Source organism: Cupressus sempervirens, chromosome 3 (assembly GCF_028749045.1).
Source record: "Cupressus sempervirens isolate cs-2001-9-10 chromosome 3, ASM2874904v1, whole genome shotgun sequence".
NCBI lineage: Eukaryota > Viridiplantae > Streptophyta > Pinopsida > Cupressales > Cupressaceae > Cupressus > Cupressus sempervirens.
In genome coordinates, this window is record NC_143120.1 from 595,562,826 (window position 1) to 595,577,934 (window position 15,109).

Genomic DNA, 15,109 nt, shown 5'->3' on the forward strand with positions numbered 1-15,109 from the left:
TAAAATATTTGGGATAGACATTGTTTATGGGTGAGAGCGTCATGGTGACTAATGTTGAATTGGATAAATAGGTCACAAAGTAGAAGGAAAGAAATAGGATTCTTGAGGAAGCTTTAGAAGACATGAAGAACAAATTGGATGAAGTTGTAGAGATAACTGATAAGGTGAAATAAAAGCTAGGTATAGATGAGGATAAAGGGAAGGTAGTAGATGAAGATGATTCCATACCAGAACTAAACCCTCCAATAACAGAAGAACGATTTTTGAAGGCCATCAAAGCCCTAAGTGGAAAAGCCATAGAAGGAGTACATCTTTTCAATGGCAAGAGGGATATAGAGTTGGTCATGGAATGGATAGAAGGTATGGAGAATAATTTTGAATGTGAAGGGATCATAGAGGCACAAAAGGTAAAAGTCAAAAAAGCTAGGTTGAGAGGACTAGCATTGACATGGTGGAAGTTCCTTCAAGAGGAAAAGGAGAGAGTAAATAAGAACCCAATAGCTAATTGGAAAGCTATGGTGACAAATATGAAAGAACATTTCCTACTAGAGGATTATGAGATTTAGTTACACAAGAAGAGGTAGAACCTAAAGAAAAAAGATATGGATGTGAAATCTTATACAAAGGAGTTCCAAAAGTTGTGCCTAAGATCTAAGGTACAAGAAGAGGAGAGCATCAAAGTGGCTAGATATTTGGGAGGACTAAGGTGGAGCATCCAAGAAGAAATCATCTTTTTGGTACCCACCACAATTCATAAGTTCTATTAGTTGACACTCAAGGTAGAAGAGAATAACAAGAAGAAGCAAGACTCAACACCGAAATAAATAGGAAGGGGTAGAGACTTTAAAGGACATAGAGGTGGTTATAGAGGAAGAAGTATTGAAAAAAAGAGTTTATGGGATTCTATAAAGACTAAAAAAAGTACTGACTCAGGTGGAAGGGGAAACTACAACATGGGTAGAGGCTCTAGTACTAGTGGAATAGGTAGATTCAGTAAATATGGTAGGGGTTCTCATTTCTCTAACATGAAGTGTTTCAACTATTGCCAATTAGGTCACCCTACCTAAAAAATGTCCTAAAAAAGCCTCATCATCACAAGCTAAGAAGAACATAGCTTATGCTCAAGAAGATTTCACTAATATTAAATCACAAGCAGTTAACCTTGACTCTGAGAGTGGGGAAAACTTAATGTTTAAAAGGGTGCTAATCAAGGAACCTAGCAAAGGGGAACCAATAAAAAGAAATGAAATTTTTAGGGTGAAGTACAAGTTACTTGGGAAGGTGTGCAAGGTTATCAAAGACTCAAGGTCTACTAACAACATTATCTTAGAAGAGGTAGTGATGAAACTCAAACTAAACAAGTTTCCACATACTAATCCATATAGGGTTACTTGGTTGAATAAGGGATAGAATGTGTTGGTTAATGAACAAGCATGGGTGGAATTTACCATAGGGGGGTACCAAGACAAAGTCTTGTGTGATCTGGCACCAATGGTTGCAATGCATCATGGAAAGAAGAACATGTATTCTTTCAAAAAGGATCGGGTTACTTATAAGTTGTAGTCATTTGTGGAAGAAGAATCTGATAAGATAATGAAATCCAATGTTTTTTTATAAGTGGTTAGAAGTTCTTGAATAAAATCAAATAATACAATGAAATGGATTTTTTATCATAGTGAAACATAAAGAAGGACCAAACTCTCAACAAGTTGCTATGCCAAAGGAGGTCAAACAACTATTGGAGCAGTACAAAGATATCTTATGTAATAGGACACCTACCACTCTACCACCTCAAAGAGAAGTAAATCATCAAATAGAATTCATACCAAGCACATCTTTACCCAAAAAAATTGTGTACAAAATGACACATAATCAGCACAAAGAGATTGCTAGGCAAGTGTAGGAGTTGTTGAACCAAGGCTTGATTAGAAAGAGCATTAGCCCATGTGTAATACCGATTGTATTGGCTCCTAAAAAGGGAGGCAAGTGGAGAATATGCATTGACTCTAGGGCCATAAACATAATTACTATTAGATATGGATTTCCTATACCTAGGATAGAATATTTGATGGAATGTTTAGAGGATGCTAAATATTTCTCCAAAATAGATCTTAAGAATGATTACCACCAGATTAGGATTAAAGAAGGGGATGAGTGGAAATCATCTTTTAAAACCATATAGGGTTTGCATGAGTGGTTAGTAATGTCATTTGGCCTCACCAATGCACCTAGCACATTAATGAGATTGATGAATGAGGTATTGAAAGATGACATAGGTAGGTTTGTAGTAGTCTACCTAGATGAAATTCTCATATCTAGTAGGACAAAGAAAGAGCATATAAAACATCTTGAGTTGGTATTGAGGAGGCTAAAGAGGAAAAGTTAACCATCAATTTGGAGAAGAGTGAATTCTTGAAACAAGAACTAGTATGCCTATAATTTGTGGTGTCACAAAGAGATCTTAAGATGGATCCAACCAAGGTCGAAGCTATCCTAAACTAGACCACACCTAGAATAGGGATTGAATTCAAAAAATTTCATGGCTTGGCTCAATTCTATATGAAGTTTGTGAGGAAGTTTAGTGAAATATGTGCACCTATCCAAGACACTATTAAAGGCAAACACAAGGCAAAGTTCAAGTGGAAAAAGGAAGCCTTTGAAGCTTTTGAGAAGTTAAAGAAAGAATTGTCCACCCAAGCCATCCTAAAACTATCTAGTTTTGAAAAGCCTTTCATAGTGGAGTGCCATGTAAGAAACATAGAAGTTGGAGTAGTCTTGAGTAAAGAGGAAAGACCAGTGACTTTCTTTAGTGAAAGGTTGAATGAAGCTAAGTCTAGGTATTCATCTTATGACCTAGAACTTTATGCATTAGTGCAAGCCCTTAGAAAGTGAAGACACTACTTGTTGCCTAAGGAGTTTGTGGTGTTCATTAACAACCAAGCCCTTAGTTTCATTAACACTCAAAAGAAGCTCAATCTAAGACATATCAAGTGGATGGAGTTCTTGCAGGCCTACACCTTCACAATCAAACATAAGAGGGGATAATGTAATAAGGTAGTAGATGAATTGAGTAGGAGACTATTCACAATCCAAGAGTTTAGTTGCAAAGCATTGGCATTGAGGAATTCAAGACTCTCTATGAGGGAGATGAAGATTTTGTCGAGGTATACAAGGTATGTGTAGAACTCAAAAATCATTTCCAGAGTGAATATGTTGATTATACTTTGAAAAATGGACTATTGTTTAGAGATAATCAATTTTATGTGCCTAAAGGGTCCATCAGAGAGAATTTGATACAAAAGAAGCACGATGGTAGCTTGAGTGGACACTTTGGGTTGAACAAAACCTTGGAATTGGTGTAGAGGTTCCACTACTAGCCCAAGATGTAAAAAGATGTTAGAAGGTATGTGGAGCAATGTAGACTCTATCAAAAGGCTAAGGGCACTACTACAAATACTAGTTTGTATCAACCTTTTCCTAGTCCCAATAGGCCATGGAAATGTTTGAGTATGGATTTTGTGGTAGGTTTACCCATGACAAGTATTTGATTGGATAGTATATTTGTAGTGGGAGATAGGTTCACTAAAATGAGTCATTTTCTACAATTCAAAACTACTTATGATGATAGTCATATTGCACATCTTTTCTTCAAGGAGATAGTCAGAATTCATGGGTTGCCTAGAAACATAGTGTTAGAAAGAGATGTGAAGTTTATGGGGCATTTTTGAAAGACCTTATGGAAAATATTGGGAACAAACTTAGTTTTTGGATCAGCCTATCACCCTTAGACTCATGGCCAAAATTAGATGATAAATAAGGTTCTTGGAAATTTTCTAAGGTGTTTAACCAAGGATTATGGATCGCTATGAGATCAAATGATACTTCATAAAGAGTTTTCCTACAATGATAATGTCAGCAATAATACTAGTAAGAGTCCATTTGAAATAGTATATGGCTTACATCCTAGAAGTGTATGTGAACTTAGGGATTTGAAGGATCAAAAAGGGGTAAGTGGTCATGCTGATGAATTTTCCCAATCCATGAAATAAATACATGAACATGTCAAGGAGATACTCTTAGAAGAAAACCAGAAGTTGAAGGTTAAGGTAGACATGAAAAGGAGGGATCTATACTTTGAAGTTGGACACTCGATGATGAATCTATTATCAATCAGTATTGTGCCTGTAGCGAGATGCATAATCTTGATATCTTGTTGAAACATGGAAACTCTCTTGGGTGGTAGGATATCATAAAATAAGAGATGAATCTCCAGAAGCTAGGCCAATTCCTAAATAGTGATCAGCTAAAACCTAAATTGTGTGTGGGAAAAGGGATGAGAAGTGAATGAAAATAATGGATACTAAACCTAAATGAGGTGATACACTAATGACTTTTATGAAAATTCAATTTAATTAACACCAATTACCCAAGATACAAAAGATTCACAATACATAGACAAGCATGCAACTACAAAAGTGATTCTATGCAAGGACCCGCAATCTTTTGCTTTGAAAGGAAAATGTAGGCTTTACCAATTTTCTATAAAAAGAATAAGGACACAAACAAAGACCTTCAATTAAAATTATTGAGATTCTACCATGAAATAAGGAATATAGCTTTAATGAAGGATGAACACAACATAAAAGAAAAGAACCCACAATATTGTAAAAAGAATCAATGAGAAGGAAACATTGAATCTATATAGCCAATGTTGAATTATCTTTGTTGCAAAGTGCTCTATAATCAACTTTTTAAAAAAATGTGCAAAAAATCTAAGCTAGAAAGAAGATTTCTCATAATGAGGTGAATGTACAATAAATGGAGCTCAAAACCCTAACTCAAATGTTTGAAATATGCATGGAAAAAATGAATCAAAACTGATCCATACTGTGAAGAAACCCTTGAAAACTATCCTCAACCACTTGTCCATCTAATAACCAACTAAAGAACTACCTCTATATTCTCAAAATCATGCACAAAACCCTAGGTTGGATTTAAATTCCAAGCTAAAAATATAGCATGTCAATCTCATCAACAACCATGCAAAAATGCATAAAGAAGGCTCCCAAAATAAACTACAAATGAAACTGGTCATAACTACTCAAAAACATGCCACATGTACTCCAAATTGTGCCTTGACCAAACGCACATGTAAAAAAGTCCAAGGAGACTTTGAAAATGCCAAAAATAGCTCCATAATTGACTCCAAAGTCCTGAGTCTCAACTACAACTCCAAAAATAGTCACTAAACATGTACCCTCTAACTTAGGTATTTAAAAAATGCAACTCCCTCTCGTCAATGCTTAACCAACAACTTAAACATCTCATTCCCCTTTTCCCTTATAACTTTAATTTTAATTCTATTCCACTTTGTATTTTAATTTTTATTATTAATTAGCTAACTTATAATATATCAACTAAATTAATAATAATTACAACTTGTTATAATAATGCAAAGATTTATAGTAATAATAGCATAGACTTCAAAATAAGTCATATATTATTGTTATACATCTCCATAACAAATGTAAAGTTCCAAACCCAAAATCATCTCCATTTTAACATATTTGGGCATACATAAAAAAGAAATGTTAGATATTTCTTTCATTTTTGCACTTGTCGATTCATGGAAAGGGAAGAAATGGGATTTGAAGAAACCCTAATCTGAATTGCAGGATATTATGGATTTTTCTCTTGCTATTTCATGCCTCTGCTTCACTCTAGTTGGATGGCTCTTTGTTGATGTCATGAGTTTCTTGGAGAGTTTTAGGTTGATGTCATGAGCTTGACCTCCATATTGTTTCTGGTGTGTGAGCCATATGTGTTCACAAGTTCTTTTCTCCATGACATGAGTTTCTTTCTTTCTATTTTGTGACTTGTAGATAGATGTTTGTGTAATTGTTATTTCTCTTTATATTACTTCAGGTCTAGTTTAATAGCATGAGTGTTGGGGCATACACACCATGAGATTTCTTGTAGTCACCATTTGTGATGATTTTGGGGTATTCCATCTTGAATTTCTTCTACTTACAGCCATGGCTTGTTTAGATCTGGGCTACTATTATATCTATCTATGACTATTTGTTTGTTGATAGCTTCATTCTTGGTATTTTGTTGGCTCATCCCCTTGTTGGCTTAGCATGTGGCTCTAGTTACTTGTATGTCATTAGTTCTTGTGTTGTTTTATGTTTCCTATTGTAAGCTTCTTGATCTATAAAGCCATACTCATTGGTTTTTATTTGAGTTGTGCTATGCTTATGTCATGAATTCCATGACTGTTGTTTGATGTCATGAATGCTTTCTTTTCATTAGCATTTACTCTATTGTTACGCATAAATAAATATAGTTGTGATTTTTGTGTTGTTGCTAAAGGATATGGGTTTCTCTATTTTTCTACTATATTTAGTATTCTATCACAAGCTGATATGCTATTCTATTCACTAACATTGTATTTATATGGTTGACTATTTTCATTGTACTAACATTCGAATGTGACTGTCTTTATTATCAATGTTCTATCTAGTTGTGAATGTCTGAGACTATGTTGAATTGAAGTTGAAACATTCTTAATGCAAACAACAATAGTATCTTGATCAATAATTAGAGTAGGGAGGTCTTTCATAATTTGAGCTAGATTACTCATAGAATGTAAGTTGTGTGAACACCAGTATTGTGAATATATTGTTCTTTTCTTAGTGATACAAATAACAACATCCTTCATTCATTGCAAACACTTACATAAATATGGTCACTAGATGATTATTTCAATTTCAGTCCTAATATTGTCCCCTACTCAGTTTGCATTCATACTAGCACATTGGAATAAAAGGTCTCAAAAATTATAAATTCTTGTCCCTTTATATTTTATGAAATTAACTTGTTGTTATGAAACCTTTTAGAATTTGGATAGCTTTTTCCTTTTCTAGAAACAAACTAGAAATATGGCTATATCAAAAAATTTCCTTTTCTAAATACTCCATGATAAAATAAATATTTACATTTTTGCATTCTAAAATTTCTACTTCTTTCTTTGTTGTTTGTACACAAGGATTTTATTTTGAAAATATTGAACAAAGACTCCTTGTATACATAAATCTCTACCTAAAATTGATGTGAAAATTTGCTGATAAATATTTGGTAAATTTTTTATATCAACAACCCTACATTGTTATCCACATACATATATATTGATATGCTTGTTACTTCTAGTTATGTGTTCAAATCTTTATCTCTTATGTTGTAAATATTCTTTCTTTCCAAGTTTTCATGCATAGCTATGAATGGTGAATAGAACCTATGTTTGGTGTGCATATTGTATCAGTGCTTGCTTGCTCATGGAAATTATACCTCTTTATGATGTTTTATCTATTCCTTTGTAGCTTTCACTTTTCAGAATGCTTGTTAATTTATTGCCGTAACCTGATGTTTTCAGCCCTAGTATTACTTGTTGTAGCATTCACTAGTCTATCTTTAAATCTTCCTATAGCTTTATAACCATCCTTTCTAATGTAAAACTAAAACTTAAATTGCTGCATTAGAATCTAAGCAAAAGGTTTCAAATCAAAGTGACTTGTCCCTTTATATTTGTTAAAATAAACTTTACTTTTCTGTTACAAATCAGCCATCAAATTTAATTCAATCTATTATAATCCACTTTTCCCTTTTAACTAAATTTTTTTATTTCTGACTGTGCACTTGTAGACTTCCAATCCCTCCATGATTCAACTGAAAGGTTGCATACCTATAATTTATGTATGTCTCTTTTACAATCTCCTTGTGTCTTAAATCTTCTACTATGGTTCAACTAGAAGGTCCCATACCTATAATTTATGTATGCCCCCTCAATAGTCTCCCTGTGTCTTCAGTCTTCACCTCTACATGATTTGACTACAAAGTTTCACACCTATAATTTATGTGTGTCCCTTCAATAATCTCCTTAGTCTTTCAATCTTCACTTCTACACGATTCATTTGAAAGGCTTCATGATGTAACTTATGCATGATCCTTCAAAAACCTCAAACTTTATACCTATATCTACACATGAAACAAACTTATTAGCATTAAACCTTCTTTGTTTCCATATATTTCTCTTTCCTTTGCATCTTTTAATGTAGTTATCTAAATAATCATGTTGTAAGAACACTAAGTGGTGCAGAGATATTTGGAATGGTTCTCATCTCTCAGTTCGTATGAACTGGCTCCCTTCTTTACATTTTGTAGGTTTATTCAAAGATGGAGATGTCAACTCAAATCATCTTCAAAGTTCAGATGAATAACTCTTCCATTCATGTAATGGAGGCTTTTCCCCTTATTTCTCCAGTACTTTTCTATTTATGCAATGTGTTTATTCAAATAGTGTACTAGGAGTTGCCCTGACTTGTGTGGTATTTGAATGCATTGTATCAAGTACTATCTAAAATTTGAGCATTTTGTACCTTATCTAAATATTCTAAAATATATTTCAATAAAAATGTACTATTTTGGTACTTGTATATAATTTGAATAAAAAATTATCAATTTCTCTTATTTATTGATATTTGTACTTCACATTCTGCATCCAAACCATTATGTAATATGTATGATCAGCAACTTAAAACACATAGCAGAGTATATAAGCAAGCTTAACATAGCAATTTAGGAGGCAGACTAAATTGGTAATAGGCTCATCTAAAAAAAGTAAGTATGAAGAACAATGTTCCAAACAAGTTTCAAATGAGGAGAATTGGACCTTGCAAAATTTTGGAGAAGTATGGGCAAAATGCATACAAGCTAGATCTTCCTAAAGAGATTTCAATTTCACCTATCTTCAATGTACAAGATCTCATCAAATATAAAGGACTTGATTTAGAAGACCATGAAATCCACTTACAGGTGGAGAAGGATGCTAAGGAGCTCAGTGTGCCTAAGCAACCCAAGCTACAAGAAGAGACAATTTTGAGTTCAAGGGTGAAAAATAAGACAAGACACCAAGTGTACATGGAGCACTTGGTAAAATGGAGAAACAAACCAAAGTCAAAGGCTACTTGGGTAGCTGAAAGTTGTAAGGAAACTCAGGTGTGGAAATAGTTTCCTACACTAATCCCTTAAGGAAAGTATTGTGCAAATTCCTATTAAATCCTTATAACTTTAGATTTGATATTATGTAAATAATAATATTGTAGTCAACCATAAATATAGAAAAAAGATAGAGAAATAATAACACATAAACACAAAGATATGCCAGTGGGGAAAAACTTTTTGATAAAATAACCCCACCCCTCCAAAACCTACACATTGTATTATCTTCAACTCAAAGGTTACAACATACTTATAGTGCAAGCTCTTTCAAGACATGGAAGACTTATCTAGCAGCAACCAACAATACACTACTCACACTCTCACTCTTCCTCAACTATCTACAACCCTCAAAATGCTTATAATGCACTTAGGGAATCTTTCAAAGATAGCTCTTACGTGTCATAGGAATTTTTCATAACTATTTTGGCTATGATTTCCTTACACATTATTAAATCTTCCAAAAATAGTTCTTACATGTCATATAAATCCATCATAATTGTTTCAGTCATGATTTCCTTACACACAATTAAATATTCCAAAGATAGCTCTTACGTTTCATAGAAATCTATCATAGGAATCTATCATAGGAATATGTCATAGGAATTCATCATAGGAATCTATCATAATTCAAGATGTCAACACATGCAAGTGGAGTGACACATCAACATGCTAACTAGACATGTACACTCACACTTAATTAAATTATTTGCAAAAAAATACATTTACAAAATAAATAACAAGAATAGGAATTATCCAAGGTTGAGACACCTTATTCCTAACATTCTCCCTCTTGTCAAATACCTTGTAAGAGCAATAGGAACATAACAAGAACTAACTGCTATAGGCCAAAAGTGGTGTAGGGGCACCTAGCCAATTTTCGAGGAACGCCATAGATCTAGAAGAAGATAGAAGTTTGAAGACATCTTTGCATGTTAATTGGAACATTTTAAAGCCAATAATGGCATTTTGTAATGATGAACTCAATAAAGTATGTAAAAGTCTTAAAGGTCCTAATAAAGGCCTAAGGACCAAAATGGCAATATAATTGGTCAAGGAGTCTAGAGAGGTTAGGTAGAGGTCTATTATGTTTTAATGATGATATTATGCCAAAAAAAGTGAATTTGGGTAGGCTTTGGTAGGTTAAATGCATTAGAAATAAGTTTGATAATTCAAATTTTAAATATCAATGGCTAATTACAGTTTTGGAGGACTATCCCAACCATTTGGATTAGTTGGGGGCCAGTTGGGATTGGTTGTTAAAGGTCTTATAAAGGCTCTAGAGTCATTTTGTGCTAGGAAGCAAGGCATTGTATGAACTTTTGTACGGACTGTTATAGAAAAGCAATAAAATCTTGTTATTTTCTGTCAAAACTTGATGTTTTTTGTGTTTTTGTGGCATTGAATAGATTAGAGGATTGATAAGGCAATTTTTTGAAGGTTTTTTGATAGTTCTATGCATGATCAATACATTTTGAATTTCTAAGAAGGATAATACTTTCTATTTTGCATTGACTGTCACAGAAATATAGCATTTTCTAATTGTTTTGTGACTTTTCCAGGATGTTTGGGTCCATCATATAAATGTGTTGGCCTAATTCTCATAGGATGGATGCCTAAGGACTTTTATAATATGTCACTAATCTTTTCATGATAGGAATCAAGAGAGTTTGCAGGTGTACACTATGAGAGTTGGTTGAAAAGTGCATTGAAGTGCTTCCATAGGTATAGCAGCACAAGATCTACCTTAAGGAGGTAGTTTTTTTCTGGAAAATAGAGTAAGGGGAAGGTAAATTTATGGTGAATTCTGAAGGAGAATTTTTGGAATTGAGTTTTGGGGTTTGAACAAGCAGGCCCTAGTTTTTGAGTCATTTTAAGGAGGGTTTTGGAGTTTGGGTATCTAGGCATGTCACTAGGACTTATAATCTTGAAACTCCTTAGTTTTGGAACCTAACTAAAGACTATGTAAAAGGGTTAAGTCAGATTCAAAATTTGAAGGGTACATGCTTTGTAAAAGTGGCCTAATTAGGCCTAATTCTGAGACAAATTGCCTTGTTCCATACAATCTTTCCAAAGGAGTGATATCTAATTTTTGGATATGTTATAAAAATCCAAAAAGGGTATTTGAAAATCCTATTTATTTTCTTGGTGTTTTGGAAATTTTGGGAGAAAATTCAAGAAAATAGGGTCTACTAATATATAAGAAGAGAATAGCCTAGTAATGGGCAAAACTGGTCTTTTTTGTATCTACTGAAGATTTGTGGGTTTGGAAACCTTAGAAACATGTTGGTTGAATTTTTTTAAGGTGTGTAGAGGTGGAGGAAACACTTGGTGAAATTAAATCCAAGTTTAGAGTCTTTGGTGGCATTTGTGCATTTCGAAACACCATTGAAACATAGGGTTTGGGTCCATATTGTGCTTGAATTTGCAAGTTTGTGGTTAGATCCTCCATCCTCTACATCAAGTGGTATTAGAGCATCAAAAAGGTCTTTTGGGAGTTGAGAAGTTGCATATTTCATCATCATAGGAGTCTTTGTCATCCTTAGTGTACTGGTCCCTTTGTTGAAGCCTTGGAGTGTCTAATTCCTCCTTGAGTGTCCCAAAGTTGAAAGGTACATTAGAGGTGTCCAAAGATTTCTTGGTGAGGAAATTATATCAGTTAGAAGGTTCTTGAGTAGGCAAACTAGTTTGAAAACATGCCTTCTAAAGGACAGATGGCAAGAGAGTTAGAAGAATTGAGACAAGAGCTAGAAAAGGAAAGAAGAGAGAAAAGGGAACCTGAAGCATCTAAGGAAAGGGAAGAAACATAGTTGAAAAGGGAAAGATTGCAGTTGATTGCAAGGATATAAACCTTGGAGAAGGAAAGGCAAGAACAACCTAGAAGGGAAGTAGTTCATAAAGAAGAGCATGAAGAGAACAATGATGGAGAAGAAGAATGCCATGTAAGATAGCAGCAAGGACATCATGGAGCAGTAGATGATCCTAAGGAAAGAAGATTCCTAAGAATACTAAAGGTAGCACAAGGTACTGGTTTGAAGATAGGGATGGATTTTCCTATTTACCAAGGCAAAATGGAAAGTGAAGAGGTGCTTGGATGGATAGAGGCACTTGAAAATTTCTTTGATTTAGAAGACATAGAAGAGGAGAAGAAAGTGAAAGTGGCAAAGGCGAGGTTAAGGGGAACATCCCTTACATGGTGGAAAAGTTTGAAAAATGAGAGGATGGCTAGAGGTCTCAATAAGGTTACAAATTTGGATAGAATGAATACAATGATAAGAAGTCGATTTCCACCATCATATTTGGCCATTCAAATGAAGATAAAGAGGAATAACTTGAAACAAAAAGACATGGATGTTATGATGTACACTAAGCACTTTCATACCCTGAGCATCAGAGGAGGGGTAGAAGATGAAGAAGAAAAAGTGACAAGGTACATGAGTGGTCTAAAGTACAACATTCAAGATAAAATTGGTCTAAGTGTCCCTAGGAACCTTGGGGAGTTTTTTCAATTGGCAATCCAAGCAGAGGAGAAGTTGAAAAGAAGAAATGATAGGGAAAAAAATAGAGGAGGAACTTCCATGAGAGGAAGAGGTGGAAGAAGTCAATCTAATAATTCAAGCAATCAAGATAAAGACAAGGATAAAGGATCTACATCTGAGACAAGAGGAGGTTTCAGAGGAGGAAGATTTGGAGGTCGAAGAGGATCAAGTGTTTTCACAGGCAAATGCTTCACATGTGGAGGAGTGGGGCATCAATCCTACAAGTGCCCTAAGAAAGGAGAGGATTTCAAGAAGGTGGAGAAGAGATTCACCTTGACCCAAGGAGAAGAGGAAGAAAAGAAGTATGTCAATGCAGATCCTAAACTTGAAGGAGAATCCCTTATGGTGAGAAGAGGAAAACCAATGCAGCAACAACAAGGGAGTAGACCATCCATTTTCAAGAAAAATTTCCTTAGCAATGGTAAGATTTTAAAAATGATAATTGACTCTAGTTCTTTTGATAATTTAGTATCTTATGAGATGTTTACTAAACTTGGATTGAAAAGATTTCCTATTGATCGACCCTATAGGGCATCTTGGGTTAGTGATATACAAAACATTGTTGTAAGAGAGTAGGCAGTAGTGGATTTCTCCATAGGAAAGTACAAAGATCAAGTAATTTGTGATGTCATCCCATTGACATGTTGTCATGTAATCCTTGGAAGGCCTTGGAAAGCCTCAAGGAATACTATTCATTTTGGTTCATCAAATGTTTATATAGTACATAAAGATGGAATGAAGTTTAAATTAACTCCTTTACCTAGTCATAACAAGGAGAGGATAATTTTTTTTGGAAAGAAGGAGTTTGTATATTTGTAGGAATAGAGCAACAAAGACCATGATGTGGTAGATCTTCCACATAAGCCTTCTCTTATGGTTGTGAAGAAGGAGGTTATACAGGATAGAGTTCAAATTTCTGACTATTAGCAGACAATGATAGCAAAGGAAGTAATGACAAAAAAAGGAGTAAAGGTTGGTACCACATGGTGTCCAATAGTGTTGAAAGTGAATAAATAAGTGAAAAAATACATGAAGGATCAGAGACCAGGTTAGCATGACCTCAGATAGCAACATAGGAAATCTTTATCAAAGATGAAATATGACTCTCCACAAGCAGCAGACAGTAAGGTTACCATGGAGGGTAACAAACCTTTATATTTTTTTGTTTCTAATGATTGTTATGCAAGAAATTCTTATGTGCAGGATGAAAATTTGTAGATGAAGAGTTGCAAGAGACCATCTAGAAGGATTGAAGGAAAGAAGACCAAACCACTTAACTCTTGGGACAAGAGTTGCTTTAAACGTGGGGTGTTTGGTGCAGGGGCACCTAGCCAATTCTTGAAGAACACCCTATATCTAGAAGAAGATAGAAGGTTGAAGACATATTTGCATGTTAATTGGAACATTTTAAAGCCAATAATGGCATTTTGTAATGATGAACTCAGTAAAGTATGTAAAAGTCCTAAAGGTCCTAATAAAGGCCTAAGGACCAAAATGGAAATGTAATTGGTCAAGGAATATAGAGAGGTTAGGTAGAGGTCTATTATGTTTTAATGATGATATTATGCCAAAAAAATTGGATTTGGGTAGGCTTTGGTAGGTTAAATGCATTAGAAATAAGGTTGATAGTTCAAATTTTAAATATTAACGGTTAATTACAGTTTTGGAGGGAAAATAGATTTAGAGTTGTTTTGCTATCTCAACCACTTGTATTAGTTGGGTGCTGGTTGGTATTGGTTGTTAAAGGTCTTATAAAGGCTCTAGAGTCATTTTGTGATAGGAAGCAAGGCATTGTACAGACTTTTGTATGAACTGTTACAAAAAAGCAATAAAATCTTGTTATTTTCTGTCAAAACTTGATGTTTTCTTCATTTTTGTGGCATTGAATAGATTGGAGGAATGATAAGGAAATTTTTTGAAGGTTCCTTGATAGTTCTATGAATGATCAATACATTTTGAAGTTCTAAGAAGGATAATACTTTCTGTTTTGCATTGACTGTCACAAAAATATAGCATTTCCTAACTATTTTGTGACTTTTCTAAGATGTTTGGGTCCATCCTATGAATGTTCTGGCCTGATTCTCATAGGATGGATGCCTAAGGACTTTTATAATATTTCACTAACCCTTTCATGATAGGAATCAAGAGAGTTTGCAGGTGTACACCGTGAGAGTTGGTTGAAAAGTGCATTGAAGTGTTGCCATAGGTGTAGTAGCACAAGATCTACCTTAAGGAGGTAGGGTTTTTATGGAAAAAATAGTAAGGGGAAGGTGAATTCATGGTTAATTCTAAAGGAGAAGTTTTGGAATTGAGTTTTGGGGTTTGAACAAGCAAGCCCTAGTTTTTGAGTCATTTTAAGGAGGGTTTTGGAGTTTGGGTATCTAGGAGTGTCACTAGGACTCAGAATCTTTAAAAGCCTTGGTTTGGGAACCTAACTAAAGATTTTGTAAAAGGGTTAAGTCAGATTGTAAATTTGAAGGGTACTTGCTTTGTAAAAGTGGCCTAATTAGGCCTAA